The following is a 17788-nucleotide window of genomic DNA, read 5'->3' on the forward strand; positions in this document are numbered from 1 at the left end:
GCATGCATGAACTAGAGAGAGAGACCAGCAATAATGGGCATGCATGAACTAGAGAGAGAGAGAGACCAGCAATAATACGCATGCATGAACTAGAGAGAGAGAGACCAGCAATAATGTGCATGCATGAACTAGAGAGAGAGAGACCAGCAATAATGTGCATGCATGAACTAGAGAGAGAGAGACCAGCAATAATGTGCATGCATGAACTAGAGAGAGAGAGACCAGCAATAATACGCATGCATGAACTAGAGAGAGAGAGACCAGCAATAATGTGCATGCATGAACTAGAGAGAGAGACCAGCAATAATGGGCATGCATGAACTAGAGAGAGAGAGACCAGCAATAATGCGCATGCATGAACTAGAGAGAGAGACCAGCAATAATGGGCATGCATGAACTAGAGAGAGACCAGCAATAATGGGCATGCATGAACTAGAGAGAGACCAGCAATAATACGCATGCATGAACTAGAGAGAGAGACCAGCAATAATGGGCATGCATGAACTAGAGAGAGAGAGACCAGCAATAATGCGCATGCATGAACTAGAGAGAGAGACCAGCAATAATGTGCATGCATGAACTAGAGAGAGAGACCAGCAATAATACGCATGCATGAACTAGAGAGAGACCAGCAATAATGTGCATGCATGAACTAGAGGGAGACCAGCAATAATGGGCATGCATGAACTAGAGAGAGAGAGACCAGCAATAATGCGCATGCATGAACTAGAGAGAGAGACCAGCAATAATGTGCATGCATGAACTAGAGAGAGAGACCAGCAATAATACGCATGCATGAACTAGAGAGAGACCAGCAATAATGTGCATGCATGAACTAGAGGGAGACCAGCAATAATGGGCATGCATGAACTAGAGAGAGAGACCAGCAATAATGCGCATGCATGAACTAGAGAGATAGACCAGCAATAATGCGCATGCATGAACTAGAGAGAGAGAGACCAGCAGCAATACGCATGCATGAACTAGAGAGCGAGACCAGCAATAATGGGCATGCATGAACTAGAGAGAGACCAGCAATAATGGGCATGCATGAACTAGAGAGAGACCAGCAATAATACGCATGCATGAACTAGAGAGACCAGCAATAATGTGCATGCATGAACTAGAGAGAGAGAGACCAGCAATAATGTGCATGCATGAACTAGAGAGAGAGAGACCAGCAATAATGTGCATGCATGAACTAGAGAGAGAGACCAGCAATAATGGGCATGCATGAACTAGAGAGAGACCAGCAATAATGTGCATGCATGAACTAGAGAGAGACCAGCAATAATGCGCATGCATGAACTAGAGATAGACCAGCAATTACTCTTGCATAGAACTATGAGATCAGCAATAACTTACAGAAGTTGGTAGTCATAAGTGGCGGCCCGTCCATTAGGGGCGCAGGGGCGCCGCCCCCCCTATCCATGCGTCCGGCCACCTAATCTACATGCAGGGCGCCGGACGCATGGATTCCAATGGGGGATTTTTTTATTCTTTGAAGCATGTGATTAGAGCCAAAGGCTCTAATAGGCTTCAAAAAAAGGGTGGGCGCGGGGCGCAGAGCACTGCACCCTGAGCCCACCCAGTTGTGTGACAATAGCGAATGAATATTTGCTATTGCCACAGTGATTCTCCTCTCGGCCAGTCAGGAAGCGGGTCCTGAGACCTGTTTCCCAATTGGCCGAAAGGAGAAGGCATCCTATTGGCCAAGGAGGGAGGAGACAGCCGCTGAGAGGGAACATGGGGACTGGGGGGGAAGCCGCCGCCTGTCAGTCCCGTGGAGCAAGGTAAGTAAACTGGCGTGGGGGGGGGGTCCGTCTGCCACTGGAGTGATTGGAGGGGGGTCCGTCTGCCGCTGGAATGATTGGAGGGGGGTCCGTCTGCTGCTGGAGTGATTGGAGGGGGGTTCCAGGGGGTCCGCCTGCTGCTGGAGTGATTGGAGGGGGATTTTGGGGGGTCCATCTGCCGCTGGAATGATTGGAGGGGGGTCCGTCTGCCACACACGTCCTCCGACTGATGGAGCACCAGCCGCCACTGGTAGGCATGTGACTTTTCTGTATATTTTTTACTGTACACAAGCCACAACTAGAGGTTTGGGAAAGAGAAGCAAGCAGCATCCTTATGAATGCATTGAAAATGTTTTTATGAATGCATTGAAAATGTTTTGTATTATGCAAAGAAAGCTAAATGTGTAATAAAAAGAATTTTTCAAAAAAAAGAAAGCTAAATGTGCGAGCGTAACGGCTGGAAATATTAACCACTTCCATACCGGGCACTTTCACCCTTTTCTTGCTCAGGTCAATTTTCAGCTTTCAGCACTGTCACACTTTGAATGACGCGGTCATACAACACTGTACCCATATGACATTTTTATCATTTTTTTTTTCACACGAATTGAGCTTTCTCTAGATGGTTTTTAATCACCACTGGGGTTTTTTTATTTTTTGCTAAATACAAAAAAAAGCCAAAAAATCTTTCTTCATAAATTTAGGTCAAAATGTATTCTGCTCCATTTCTTTGGTTAAAATAACCCAACTCAGTGTATATTATTTAGTCTGTAGGAAAGTTATAGAGTCCACAAACTATGGGATATACACTATCTGACAAAAGTAAGTACACTCCTCACATGTTTGTAAATATTTTATTCTATCTTTTCATGTGACAACACTGAAGAAATGAGACTTTGCTACAATGTAAAGTAGTGAGTGTACAGCTTGTATAACAGTGTAAATTTACTGTCCCCTCAAAATAACTCAACACACAGCCATTAATGTCTAAACCGCTGGCAACAAAAGTGAGTACACCCCTAAGTGACAATGTCCAAATTGGGCCCAAAGTGACAATATTTTGTGTGGCCGCCATTATTTTCCAGCACTGCCTTAACCCTCTTGGGCATGGAGTTCACCAGAGCTTCACAGGTTGTCACTGGAGTCCTCTTCCACTCCTCCATGACGACATCATGGAGCTGGTGGATGTTAGAGACCTTCCCCTCCTCCACCTTCTGTTTGAGGATCCCCACAGATGCTCAATAGGGTTTAGGTCTGGAGACATGATTGACCAGTCCATCACCTTTACCCTCAGCTTCTTTAGTAAGGCAGTGGTCATCTTGGAGGTGTTTGGGGTCGTTATGTTGGAATACTGCCCTGCCCCCCAGTCTCTGAAGGGAGGGGATCATGCTCTGCTTCAGTATGTCACAGTACATGTTGGCATTCATGGTTCCCTCAATGATCTGTAGCTCCCCAGTGCCGGCAGCACTCATGCAGCCCCAGACCATGACACCCCCACACACCATGCTTGACTGTAGGGAAGATACACTTGTCTTTGTACTCCTCACCTGGTTGCCCCCACACACGATTGACACCATCTGAGCCAAATAAGTTTATCTTGGTCTCATTAGACCACAGGAGATGGTTCCAGTAATCCATGTCCTTAGTCTGCTTGTCTTCAGCAAACTGTTTGTGGGCTTTCTTGTGAATCATCTTTAGAAGAGGCTTCCTTGTGGGATGACAGCCATGCAGACCAATTTGTTACAGTATGCGGCGTATGGTCTGAGCCATTAACTCAGCCCTAACACACCTGCTCCCCGTTCACATCTGAGACCCTGTAACACTAACGAGTCACATGACACAGGGGAGGGAATGGCTAATTGGGCCCAATTTGGACATTTTCACTTAGGGGTGTACTCACTTTTGTTGCCAGCGGTTTAGACATTAATGGCTGTGTGTTGAGTTTGTGACAAAATCACGACCCACAATGTGCTTGTGTGCTTTCGTCAGATTACCGCTTCTTTCAGTCTTGAACATCGATATCAGGTATTATCGCAGCAATATACAAGTCTAGCCGACAACTTAGCTTGTATAAGATCTGGAACGTTTATTGAACAGACTCGCACACAATATATACCACACCAGGTCAGGTAAGCCTGATTACATTATCATATGCAGATGAAATTGTATACAGGAACATAATTAACCTGAGCTAATTACCGATTCATCTGGACAGAAACAATAGGTGAATGGGAATCCAGACCCAGACTATGTTATAATTAACATGCTAAATAACTCAGCACTGCAACAAGGCTAACACAAAGCACATTACACATTATCCTAAGTATAAACACAGAACATCTTATTAAACAGACAATAGCAGAAGACCACCAGTAGCAGTCTGTCTGTCTCCTACATTGAAGTACTTGGAATCCACATCTAAGCAATGCTTTGATTATTCAGAAGTCCCAGACTTCATGGCAACGGTCTACAATAGTCTATGAGGAAAAGCTCATACAATGTTCTATCATTCTGATACAGTGGAATTAATGTATCATAGATTTCTTGAGGGATAATGTGGATAAATATTAGTGAAGTAATCAAAACCACATTCTCAGTGTCCAATAAGTAGCTGTCCATCATTTTCTTGGTCACCCTGTGCCCCTAATAGACACAGGGGTGACTTACACATAAGAGGGGCCTAGGGAGTTGTGAGAGGCATTTCTCAGTCTCTCTAAGGTAAGCTGGGTTCCACGGGTCCCCCAATCAAAGTAACTCCCGTCACAGAGGTTTTTTGAGGGGACAGCACTCTTTACACTGTTATACAAGCTGTACACTCACTACTTTACATTGTAGCAAAGTGTCATTTCTTCAGTGTTGTCACATGAAAAGATAGAATAAAATATTTACAAAAAATGTGAGGGGGGTGTACTTACTTTTGTCAGATACTGTATAATTAAATAAAAGCTGATCATTGTCAGCACCTTTGTCAGTAATAAACGGTTTGCCCCATCCCTATAACCGCTACATCTGCAGCACGGCGTGTTCTTTTGAAAAACAACAGACATACTGGCTGGATCACCAGGTGAGAATAGAAGAAAGAAAGCCTAAAAAAGAAAACAAATGCATCCATCACATCTAAGAATCGGTAAGCTGCAATATATTACATTTTTCCTTTTAGGTTTAATACCAGGGGCGTAACTACAGGGGTTGTAGGGGTTGCAATTGCAACTGAGCCCCATGGTCCAGGGGGCCTGTGCAGTCCCGCTGTGGGACCGTAATAAAGGGCCCCGCAATGAGAGTAAAGGGCCCCAGGATCAGTGGGAAGAGCCCCAGGCTTGAAGGGAAGGGCCCCGGCCAGGGGTCCGAGGGGCCCTTCATGGTTTCCTGCATTGGAGCCCTGAAGGTTCTAGTTACGCCTCTGTTTAATTAACCACTTAAGCCCCGGAAGATTTTACCCCCTTCCTGACCAGGCCCTATTTTGCTATTCGGCACTGCGTGAATTTAACGGACAATTGCGCGGTCGTGCGACGCTGTACCTAAACAAATTTGATGTCCTTTTTTTCCCACAAACAGAGCTTTCTCTTGGTGGTATTTGATCACCTGTGCGATTTTTTGTTCATGTGCTATAAAGAAAAAAAGAGCGACAATTTTGCAAAAATAATAATATTTTTCACATTTTTTTATATGAAATTCCCCCCCAAAAAAATGTAAAAATCAAAATTTTTTAACATTTTTGGCCAATTTGTTTTCTGCTACATATATTTGGTAAAAAAAATCACAATAAGCGTATTTTGATTGGTTTGCGCAAAAGTTATTGCGTTTACTAACTAAGGAAAAGATTTTTGTCGTTTTTGTTGTTTTTTTTTTTAACGAGTAATGGCGGCGATCTGCGATTTTTTTTTTGCGGGATTGCGACATTGCAGCGGACAGATCGGACCCTTGACTTACATTTTTGACACTTTTGGGGTTACCAGTGACCTTTCTATAGTAATCGGTGCTATACATATGCACTGTCACTGTAAAAATGACACTGGCAGGGAAGGGGTTAACTTTATTGGGGAAGGAGGGGTTAAGTGTGTCCCTGGGGGCGTGTTTCTAACTTGTGGGATGTGGCTTTACATGTAACAGCACAGATCAACGGTCCTACATAGCAGGACCGTTAGATCAGTGCTGTTACACAGGGAAGAATGACAGGCGGCTTTGTTTACATTAGCCGCCTGCCTTTCTCCCTTCACAGCGGACGATCGCGAGTGACCGGTGGACATCGGGTCTGCCAGTCACACGCACATAGGCGTGCGCACAGGGTGTGCCGGGTGTGCCTGGGCACACCCTAATCACCTAGGGCACATTAGCATTATCGCTCTGTTTGCCAGTGAGGAGATGGGAAAGATCTCCCTCGGATCTGCTCTGCTCTATTTCTCTTTGCCAGCAGGGAGAGTAATGTATCAGGGCCATGTACATGTAGGCAAACACATGCATGTGTATTTAAACTTTGGGGTGCACACCCTAATGCAATAGGCTGCTCACACCTATGCACACGCATGGAGGTGTCCGTGAACGAGCCGGGGCGGGAGGGCACCTCCGGGGGCGCGCGTTCGCCCCCTATTGGCTTACAGGCTAGTGACATACCCATACGCCACTTTGCCTGGCCGGGGCTGATCGCCGCAGTATATGTACTTGCGGTGGTCGGCAACCAGTTAATACCTATTTAAAACTTGAATTAACAAAAATAAAGAGGAAGGTGAAATACTTAGGGCTTATGAGGAGGTTAGAGGTCCCTCCAGCAGGTGTCTGGGTACATTAGTCATTAAACCATTTAACTGGAAGTAAAGCGTTTCACACGGCTGGTTTTTGAATGCTGCAGAGTTTCCTGTGGACCCGCAGCCCATCCTTTCCCGCCCCCCCCCCCCCCCCCCGTTAACCCGACCTTGAGTATCCTTTTTATAGACAAGGAGAACAAACTCTTTGTCTATTGTTCCTTACTTTCCCTTATCCCATGGGCACCCAATAACCTTCCCGATTACCGGCCGGGATTTTCTGGAGGTGCGATTTTAAAATAGCCGCTGAAAAAAAAAACATTTTTACAAAAGCTGCTGAAATGTTCTGTGTGAACGTCGCTCGGGGCTGAAGAGAAAGCCTCAAATCTGCGGCGGGTTGGCGTCGGTTATTAGCGGAGAAACAAAAGCGTCTGAACAATTACTGATATTCAGAGCAGTCATAAGTTTGTCACAAGTCACACGCATCTCAACCGCCAAAAATAACTCACACACATAAAAAGTTATTAGTAGAAAAAAAAAAACTGAACACCTGCAACACAAGAAGAGGGGGGGGGGTGGATAAAGAGGAGGGGGGGGGCGTGTATAAACACAGGGGGGAGTGCGGTAACATGCGCCTTTTTTTAGATCGCTGGATCCGCTGCACATTCACCAGCCCTGAAAATGTGGTGTTTGGTCTGCACTGTACTCACTGGAGAACGTGAAGCCCTTGTTAGGGAAATTCCTTCGATCTGCACACAAAAGAATTACAAAATAATTTTCTTGCACTTTTTGTTTACAAGTATAAATCAGTATTTTTTGCTAGAAAATTACTTGTAACCCCCAAACATACATTTTTTTTTTTTTAGCAGAGACCCTAGGGAATAAAATGGCGATTGTTGCAATTTTTATGTCACACCGTATTTGCGCAGCGGTTTTGCAAACGCAATTTTTTTTGGAAAAAATACACCTTCATGAATTAAAAAAAAAAAAAAACAATATTCTTCCCAATTTTTTGCATAATGTGAAAGACGATGCTACTCCGTGTATATAAATACCTGACATGTCACGCTTTAAAATCGCGCACACTCGTGAAATGGAGACAAACTACAGTACTTCCCCATAGGCAACGCTTTAAACGTCTTTACAGGTTAGCAGTTTAGAGTTACAGGAGAGGATTGGCCCTAGAATTATTGGTCTCGCTCTTAACGTTTGTGGTAGGGATAGACCGTTATGGTTTTTTCAGGGCCGATGCCAATACTTTGGTCACAACGTATCGGTATCGGCCGATATGGGCCAATATTTTGTACATTTAAAGTTTTGAAAATTTTTTGACACAAATTTGGTATTGGTGCTGAACATGTTAATTTTTGTTTAATGCCCAATGGCGGGCTGGCACCCTGTGGTGGGTGGCTGGCTGGCTGGCACCCTGTGGTGGGTGCCTGGTACAGTGCCTGTGGGTGGCTGACTGTCTGGCAGCCTGTGGTGGGTGGCTGGCTGACACAGGGGCTGTGGGTGGCTGGCTGGTACAGTGCCTGTGGGTGGCTGGCTGTCTGGCAGCCTGTGGTGGGTGGCTGGCTGGCACAGGGGCTGTGGGTGGCTGGCTGGCACAGGGGCTGTGGGTGGCTGGCGGTTAAAGTGCCTGTGGGTGGCTGGCTGTCTGGCAGCCTGTGGTGGGTGGCTGACTGGCACCCTGTGGTAGGTGCCTGGTACAGGGCCTGTGGGCGGCTGGCTGGTACAGTGCTTGTGGGTATCTGGCTGTCTGGCAGCCTGTGGTGGGTGGCTGGCTGGCAAAGGGGCTGTGGGTGACTGGCTGGCTGGTATAGTGCCTGTGGCTGGCTGGCTGGTACAGGGCCTGTGGCTGGCTGGCTGGTACAGGGCCTGTGGCTGGCTGGTACAGGGCCTGTGGCTGGCTGGCTGGTACAGGGCCTGTGGATGTGGGTGGCTGGTACAGGGCTGCTGTGGGTGGGTGTATGGCTGTGATACACTCCCGCGAGACTAGTCCTGACTCCAGACGAGGCTGTCTAAGGTGAGGGAGGTGGCCTAAGAAGCCAGAATGACGTCACAAAAATATTGGCCAGTTCCGGGGCCGATACCGATATATCGGGGAAAGTGCATATCGGCCTTGCCGATAATTGGTCTATCCCTAGTTTGCCGCGATACCTCACATGAGTGGTGCGAATACTGTTTACATATGTGTGCACGACTTACGTATGCGTTCGCTTTTGTGTGCAAGCTCAGAGGGATGGAGGTTCTTTAGGTTTTTTTTTCTTATTTATTTTTACTTTTTATTTTTACACTGTGCCTTTAATTTTATTTATTTTTTGAAATCACTTTTATTCCTATTACAAGGATTGTAAATATCCCTTGTAATAGAAAGAAGAATGACAGGTCCTCTTTATGGAGAGATCTGGGGTCAAAAAGACCCCAAATCTCTCTTTTACATTTAAAAGCAAAAGATCAAAAAACATTTTTGATCCTTTGCTTAAGGCCCCTTTCACACGGGGCGGATCAGCTCAGCGGACTCCTCTAGCTCTGCGGGGATCGATCCGTTGATCCCCACTGAGCAGGCGGATGAGAGGTCTGCTCACTGTGCAGAGACGGACCTGTCAGAGTCCCAATCTCCTTTATGGGAGACCAAATGAAAACGGACAGCATGTGGTAAACCCGAGAAACGCTGGTGAGTGGCGGGAGAGGACGTCCAATCCCCCCCCCCCCCCCTCTATGGAAACCCCTCCAGCAGATCAGGAACCACTCGAATGATCTCAAGAGAAAGCCAACCATTGGCTGAAAAAAAACGGTACGACGGTTATGTGATATCTTCAGCCGTAATCCTGGTAAACCACTTGCAACCTGCAACATATATATATTGAGGTCAGCAAGTGGTTAAAAATACATTGTAACAATAATGTTGATACAATGTTCCGGATACAAAATATTGACAAGCAAACTTTGCAACTGTGTTTTCAGGAATTCAGCAGCGCTCCTGTTAAAGTGACAGTTGCTCCCAACAATTGGAGGCACTCCTCTAAAGGTGGTGCTTATGAACAAGAGCCTATTGAACCCACGACCGGATTTAGACCATGGAGGGGCCTGGGGCACTTCAGGTTTCGGGAAGGGGGAGGCGCATACACAAAGTTTACATTCTCAATGACAGTCAGCAGTATTAGAATGCATGACACAACGTTATTCTGTAGTCACATGTACGCACACACACGCAGTCATAGGCCGCCTACCTTAACCACTTGCCGAGCACGCACTGCACATTTATTGCGACAGTGCCGGCTGGCTGCGAAGAATCACGTATACACACAGTATCTCACAAAAGTAAGTACACCCCTCACATTTTTGTAAATATTTTATTCTATCTTTTCATGTGACAACACTGAAGAAATGAGACTTTGCTACAATGTAAAGTAGTGAGTGTACAGCTTGTATAACAGTGTAAATTTACTGTCCCCTCAAAATAACTCAACACACAGCCATTAATGTCTAAACTGCTGGCAACAAAAGTGAGTACACCCCTAAGTGACAATGTCCAAATTGGGCCCAAAATGTCAATATTTTGTGTGGCCACCATTATTTTCCAGCACTGCCTTAACCCTCTTGGGCATGGAGTTCACCAGAGCTTCACAGGTTGTCACTGGAGTCCTCTTAGAGATGCAAGAAAGGAGAGAGCGGCGCCAGCTTAGTATAGTACAAGTTTATTTAACACTGTTAAAATTGGTGACTCACTGTCCGAGGTTGGGTGAGACTGGTACACAAAGACTGTTAGAGTCATCCATCTTCCTCTTCCAGGATAGTGGTCATAGGAGAAGGTGGTGAGGTTCCAGAGGTATAGCCGAGCCGCTGTGGGGCTGCTAGTTGTCACTGTCCGCGGTGGAGCATGCACAACAGGGCTCCGGCTGCCGACTTCTGATCCCTCAGGGGATGCCTGACTGTAGGAAGACACACTTGTCTTTGTACTCCTCACCTGGTTGCCACCACACACGCCTGACACCATCTGAACCAAATGTCTTGGGGTCATCAGAGCACAGGGGATGGTTCCAGTAATCCATGTCCTTAGTCTGCTTGTCTTCAGCAGATTAACCCCCTCCCCTTCAACCTCTGCAGCAATGCTGGCAGCACTCATACGTCCATTACCCAAAGACAACCTCTGGATATGACGCTGAGCACGTGCACTTAACTTCTTTGGTGGACCATGGCGAGGCCTGTTCTGAGTGGAACCTTTCCTGTTAAACTGCTGTATGGTCTTGGCCACCGTGCTGCAGCTCAGTTTCAGGGTCTTGGCAATCTTCTTATAGCCTAGGCCATCTTTATGTAGAGCAACAATTCTTTTTTTTCAGATCCTCAGAGAGTTCTTTGCCATGAGGTGCCGAGTTGAACTTCCAGTGACCAGTATGAGAGAGTGAGAGCGATAACACCAAATTTAACACACCTGCTCCCCATTCACACCTGAGACCTTGTAACACTAAAGAGTCACATGACACCGGGGAGGGAAAATGGCTAATTGGGCCCAATTTGGACATTTTCACTTGGGGGGTACTCACTTTTGTTGCCAGCGGTTTAGACATTAATGGCTGTGTGTTGTCACTTAGGGGTGTACTGACTTTTGTTGCCAGTGGTTTAGACATTAATGGCTGTGTGTTGAGTTATTTTGAGGGGACAGTAAATTTACACTGTTATACAAGCTGTACACTCACTACTTTACATTGTAGCAAAGTCTCATTTCTTCAGTGTTGTCACATGAAAAGATAGAATGGGAGGGGTGTACTTACTTTTGTGAGATACTGTACGTGATTCTAGGGGGAGCAGGGCGCACACCTACCTGTCCGGCTGTGCTGTGATTTGTCACAACACATGCTGATCAGTGATTGACCGTCGGCACCCGATGATCAGCTCTGATCTTCCCCGAATACAGCTCTGTCAGTGTAAACAACATTGGGGAGATTTACTAAAACTGGAGAGTGCAAAATCGGGTAGAGCTGTACATGGCAGCCAATCAGCTTCTAACCTCAGCTTGTTCAGTGAAGCTTTTGCAATAAATCCTGGAAGCTGATTGGTTTCTAAGTAACTGCACTACTGACACCATCCACTGCCCTACTGACACCGTCCTCTGCTCTACTGACACCGTCCACTGCTCTACTGACACCGTCCACTGCTCTACTGACACCGTCCACTGCCCTACTGACACCATCCACTGCCCTACTGACACCATCCACTGCTCTACTGACACCGTCCACTGCCCTACTGACACCGTCCACTGCTCTACTGACACCGTCCACTGCCCTACTGACACCATCCACTGCTCTACTGACACCATCCACTGCTCTACTGACACCGTCCACTGCACTACTGACACCGTCCACTGCACTACTGACACCGTCCACTGCACTACTGACACCGTCCACTGCACTACTGACACCGTCCACTGCTCTACTGACACCGTCCACTGCTCTACTGACACCGTCCACTGCCCTACTGACACCGTCCACTGCTCTACTGACACCATCCACTGCTCTACTGACACCGTCCACTGTATGTTTAGGCTTTGGGGTGTACACCCCAATGCAATAATCTGCACATCCCTATAGGGCCCCGGCTGCCTTAAGCAGTTGAGCAACTTGATGGGGTTGATTTACGTAAAGCAAATAGACTGTTCAGATGGTGCAGTTGCCCTCTGCAGGGGAATTTGCTCCAGAGATTAGTAAATGAGGTAAAACTTCACTTTGCAAAGAATAACCAATCACGTGCAAGGAAAATAGAAAAAAAAAAGGCATTTTTGCCTGAGCATCCTTGCGACTGGTGAGTATCTTTGCGACTGGTGAGTGTCCTTGCGACTGGTGAGTATCCTTGCGACTGGTGAGTATCTTTGCGACTGGTGAGTATCTTTGCGACTGGTGAGTGTCTTGCGACTGGTGAGTGTCCTTGCGACTGGTGAGTATCCTTGCGACAGGTGAGTATCCTTGCGACAGGTAAGTATCCCTGCGACTGGTGAGTATCTTTGCGACTGGTGAGTATCTTTGCGACTGGTGAGTATCTTTGCGACTGGTGAGTGTCCTTGCGACTGGTGAGTATCCTTGCGACAGGTGAGTATCTTTGCGACTGGTGAGTATCTTTGCGACTGGTGAGTATCTTTGCGACTGGTGAGTGTCCTTGCGACTGGTGAGTATCTTTGCGACTGGTGAGTATCTTTGCGACTGGTGAGTATCTTTGCGACTGGTGAGTATCCTTGCGACTGGTGAGTATCCTTGCGACTGGTGAGTATCCTTGCAACTGGTGAGTATCCTTGCAACTGGTGAATATCCTTGCACTGGTGAGTATCCTTGCGACTGGTGAAGTAGCTTGCGACTGGTGAGTATCCTTGCGACTGGAAGTATCTTTGCGACTGGTGAGTGTCCTTGCGACTGGTGAGTATCCTTGCGACTGGTGAGTATCCTTGCGACGGGTGAGTATCCTTGCGACTGGTGAGTATCCTTGCACTGGTGAGTATCTTTGCGACTGGTGAGTATCTTTGCGACTGGTGAGTATCCTTGCGACTGGTGAGTATCTTGCGACTGGTGAGTATCTTGCGACTGGTGAGTATCTTGCGACTGGTGAGTATCTTGCGACTGGTGAGGATCCTTGCGACTGGTGAGGATCCTTGCGAGTGGTGAGTATCTAGTGACTGGTGAGGGTATTAGCGACTGGTGGGTACCCCAGGTTTTGTACCAGGGAAGTTAGAGGTAGTGTAGGTAAGGAAGAGCAGGTCGTTAATATTATCCCCATAGAGTAGTGGGTAATAATGTCCGACAGGATTGGGGATGCCACTCAGTGCACTTCTTGCGGCATGTATGCGTTCCTTGATGAACCAATCGAGGACGAATACTGCTGTGCAAGATGTGAGCGACTTGTTGCTCTGGAAGCCCACATCGTGGATCTAGAGAACACAGTGACAAGACTGCGTGGCATCTACAACCTGGAAAGGAGCTTGGACTTTACCCATCAGGCGCTGGCAGGGGTCAGCATAGAGGAGGGAGGAATGGAGGAGACGCAAGCAGCAGAGGTACGCAGCTGGGTGACTGTTAGGAATGTTAGGGGGAGGAGAGTCAGGGAGGCCAGTCCTGAGTTGGTACACCCTAACATGTTTGCCGAGTTGCAGGTTGAGGGGGATATCAACTCAGGGGTGGCAGAGCTGGAGCATGCGCCCTCCCCCAGCTGCCAGGGGAGGGACGGCTCCAGGAAGAAGGGGGGCCGTAACTCAGGAAAGGTTAGAAAGGTTGTGGTAGTTGGGGACTCAATTATCAAGAGGACAGAGAGGGAAATCTGTAAAAAAGATCTCGTGAACCGAACAGTTTGTTGTTTACCGGGCGCCCGAGTTCGGCACATCGCAGATCTGGCAGACAGATTATTGTGCGGGGCTGGGGATGACCCAGCGGTCATGGTGCATGTGGGCACTAATGACAAAGTTAAAGGTAGGTGGAGGATCCTTAAGAACGATTTCAGGGACTTAGGTAATAGATTGAGGAATAGGACCTCCAAGGTGGTTTTCTCTGAAATACTGCCGGTACCTCGAGCCACACAAGAGAGGCAGAAGGAGATTAGGGAACTTAACAAGTGGCTGAGGAATTGGTGTAGGAAGGAGGGGTTTGGGTTCCTGGAGAACTGGGCTGACTTCTCAGTCGGCTACCGGCTCTTTAGTAAGGATGGGCTGCACCTTAATGGGGACGGTACAGCTCTTTTGGGGAGAAAGATGGCCACCGAGTTGGAGGGGCTTTTAAACTAGGAGACGGGGGGGGAGGGCTCAGAAATAGAATCAGTCAGGAGGGAGCAGAGGACTGAAGGCAGCTGTAGGGTCAATAGCGACAGTAGGTCAACAACATCAATTGGCGGGTCTGTGCGGGAGAACAGCAGACCAAACAGAAATAAACAAAACCGCCAATCACGTTTAACTTCCGTAAAACTAAGAGGGGTATATGCTAATGCCAGGAGCCTAGCTAATAAGATGGATGAGTTGGACATGTTAGTACATGAGGAGGACATAGACCTTGTGGGAATAACGGAGACTTGGTTCGACCCCTCACATGACTGGCTGGCCAATATCCAAGGGTATTCGGTGTACCGGAAGGACAGGGTTGGTAAAAGAGGGGGAGGGGTATGTCTCTATGTCAAGAACAATATAAAGGTGCTAGAAAGGAGTGACATTACGGATGGGATGAGCATGGATTTAGAATCTGTGTGGGTTGAACTCGATAGGGAAGAAGATATGGGAAAAGTAGTTGTGGGGGTTTGCTATAGGCCACCTAACCAAGGGGAGGAGGTAGAGCTGGAATTTTTAGCACTAATAGGTAAAGCGGCAAAACTAGGATCAGTCATCATATTGGGGGACTTCAATTATCCCGACATTGACTGGGAAGAGGGGACTGCACACTCGCATAAGGCCCGGCTATTCACGGAAACCTTACAGGATAACTACATGTCGCAGTTGGTGGATTCCCCTACTAGAGAGAATGCTATCCTGGATCTATTGATCACTAATGACCCAGACATAATCTCGGAGGTAGGAGTCCAGGACAACCTGGGCTCTAGCGATCACAGGATGATCACATTTAGTATAAATAACAATATAAAAAGGCAAGTGGGGAACATAAGAACCCTAAACTTCAGAAGGGCAGACTTTCCAAAATTGTACTCATTGATGGAAAGGGTAAACTGGGACCAAACCCTGGGATCACTGACCACAGAGGAAAAATGGGAATGCTTTAGAACAATATTAAGCAAAGGCATCTTGCAGTGCATTCCTATGGGGAATAAATTTAGAAGAGACAAAGCCAAACCTGGCTGGCTAAACCGTAGCGTTAAAAAACTTATTAGGGGAAAAAAATTGGCCTTCAAGAAATATAAATCAGAGGGCACCGTATCGGCCTTCCAGCAATACAAGGAGGAAAATAAGAAGTGTAAACACGAAATCAAGATGGCTAAAATCAACTTTGAGAGACAAATAGCGGAGGATAGTAAAAAAAACCCAAAGAAATTCTTTAAATATATCAACAGCAAAAAAACTAGGGCAGAGCATATTGCACACATAATTAGCGATGATGGGAGGATGGTTACAGAGGACACTGAAAAAGCAACCGTGCTGAATTCTTTTTTCTCGTCAGTCTTTACGCAGGAAACGGAGGGGTACACTGACCATGACTGTATGGTTAGTAGTAATACACAGGACTTGCCACTATGGCTAACAGAGGGGGAAATCAGGGAAAGACTGGATAAACTTAACACAAACAAATCACCAGGCCCGGATGGCATACATCCGAGAGTGCTCAAGGAACTCAGTATGGTTATATCTAGACCACTGTTCCTGATCTTTGCTGACAGTATTAGGACAGGAGATGTACCAGGGGATTGGAGGAAGGCTAACGTGATTCCGATATTCAAAAAGGGCCAGAGACATATCCCGGGAAATTATAGGCCTGTCAGTCTGACATCAATAATATGTAAACTTTTGGAGGGGATGATAAGGGACTATATCGTAGAGTATGCTAAAGACAACAACATCATCAGTAGTAACCAGCACGGGTTTACAAATGGGCGATCTTGTCAAACCAATCTCTTAGCATTCTACGAGGAAGTGAGCTGTGAGCTAGATAGGGGGAGACCAGTGGATGTGGTGTACTTGGATTTCGCTAAGGCGTTTGATACAGTTCCCCACAAGCGCTTAATTTATAAAATAAGGTCTGCAGGTATCGACAGCAGGGTTTGCTCTTGGATACGGAATTGGCTAAAAGGCCGTGTCCAAAGGGTAGTAATAAACAGCGCATACTCAGACTGGTCTGAGGTAGTAAGCGGGGTGCCCCAGGGCTCAGTCCTGGGACCAACCTTGTTCAATTTATTCATAAACAGCATTGAGGACGGGATCAGTAGTTCGTTATCAGTTTTTGCAGATGACACAAAATTGGCCAGGGCAATAACTGCACAGCATGAAGCAGATATATCCTACAGAATGACCTGGACAAAATTACGGAGTGGGCAACGACATGGCAAATGAGGTTTAACGTGGAGAAGTGTAAGGTTTTGCACTTGGGGACCAAAAACATAAAAACACAATACACGTTAGGAGGGGAACCCTTGGGGGAATCAAAAATGGAGAAGGATCTGGGAGTCTTAGTTGATGATAGATTAGGCAACAGCATGCAATGCCAAGCGGCAGCTTCCAAAGCCAACAGAATATTAGCATGCATAAAGAAAGGGATGTATTCCAGAGATAAGACTATAATCCTTCCACTTTATAAAACTCTGGTCCGACCGCATCTGGAGTATTCTGTCCAGTTCTGGTCGCCAGTCCTCAGGAGGGATGTGTTGGAGCTGGAGAAAGTCCAGAGAAGGGCAACTAAACTAATTAGGGGGTTGGAGGACCTTACCTATGAAGAGCGGCTGCAATCGCTCGATTTATTTTCCCTGGAGAAAAGACGTCTGAGAGGGGACATGATAGCAATTTATAAATATCTTAATGGGGATCTCAGCTTAGAAGAAAAGCTGTTCATTCGAAGGAATTGCATGAGGACTCGAGGACATACAATGCGATTAGAGGAGAAGCGTTTTAACCTCAGGCAACGTGGGGGGTTCTTTACTGTTAGGGCTACAAGATTGTGGAATTGTCTACCACAAGAGGTGGTTTCTGCGGGTAGTATGGTGACTTTCAAAAGACTCTTAGACTTACATCTCAAGGATCAGGAGATTGAGGGCTATGTTAGATGATTACAGTCACACACACCTACACAGGTTGAACTGGATGGACTATTGTCTTTATTCAACCTCACCTACTATGTAACTATGTAACTATGTAACTATGATGATGGAAGTCAGCAGAGCTTCACTTCTTTTACTAACCTCTGGAGGAAATTCCCTTGAAGAATACGCAGCCTATTTGTCATTAGTAAATCACCCCCAGAGTGTGCTTGATGGCTTTGCTGGACGACATAAGAGAGTTTGGAACCCTGCTGGTCATAGTTTCAGCCACAATTGGCTTTACATTAAATGAACCAAAGATGGAAACCTGCCTTTTAGTAACTTTAGAAGACCGTATGAATAAATTCCTGAGGTCACAATACACAACAATAGCATCATTTTTTTTCTGAAAAGTTCCACCTTTTATCAATAAAAAGCCATTCTTAAACCTCAAGTCAGTGACTTTGCATAGGCTGGGATGGAGCCTATTTGTGCTAAACCTCAAAAGATGTGCGTTGCACAGCATGTTGCCCTCTGACTGCTGAGGAGCAA

The 17788-nt window shown here is 46.6% G+C and overlaps 1 protein-coding gene across 5 annotated transcripts in view; it reads right to left on the reverse strand.

The window, feature by feature from the left end:
- The window catches only part of PIK3R6 (phosphoinositide-3-kinase regulatory subunit 6), a 114096-nt gene that overhangs the window by 63910 nt on the left and 32398 nt on the right, over positions 1 to 17788 (reverse strand). The gene's annotated exons all lie outside the window — the stretch shown is intronic.

Source organism: Pelophylax lessonae (genome assembly GCF_965119305.1).
Source record: "Pelophylax lessonae genome assembly, chromosome: 11".
Classification (NCBI taxonomy): Eukaryota; Metazoa; Chordata; class Amphibia; order Anura; family Ranidae; genus Pelophylax; species Pelophylax lessonae.